The 219-nt window shown below is 49.3% G+C and overlaps 1 protein-coding gene across 1 annotated transcript in view; it reads right to left on the reverse strand.

The window, feature by feature from the left end:
• The window catches only part of tes (testis derived transcript (3 LIM domains)), a 13,983-nt gene that overhangs the window by 9,470 nt on the left and 4,294 nt on the right, over positions 1-219 (reverse strand). The gene's annotated exons all lie outside the window — the stretch shown is intronic.

Raw genomic sequence — 219 nt, forward strand, 5'->3', positions numbered from 1 at the left:
CAACAGCACAACATTCCTGGCTGAATGTCAGACACAGGAGAACCACTGCCAGTTAGTGGCCTTTGTGCTGGTGCCGCAGTGGGTATCAGGGCACCTGTTGCTGTCTTCAGGAAAACTAGCCATGTGTGGACGATTGTCCAGACAGAACAGTATTTCATGAGCCACTGGTCCAAATAAATACATAAATTGGGATGGGAAGTGAGACAGAGAACCCTGGGT

This window comes from Morone saxatilis, unplaced genomic scaffold (genome assembly GCF_004916995.1).
Source record: "Morone saxatilis isolate NCDOM2014 unplaced genomic scaffold, NCSU_SB_2.0 Contig2, whole genome shotgun sequence".
Lineage (NCBI taxonomy): Eukaryota > Metazoa > Chordata > Actinopteri > Moronidae > Morone > Morone saxatilis.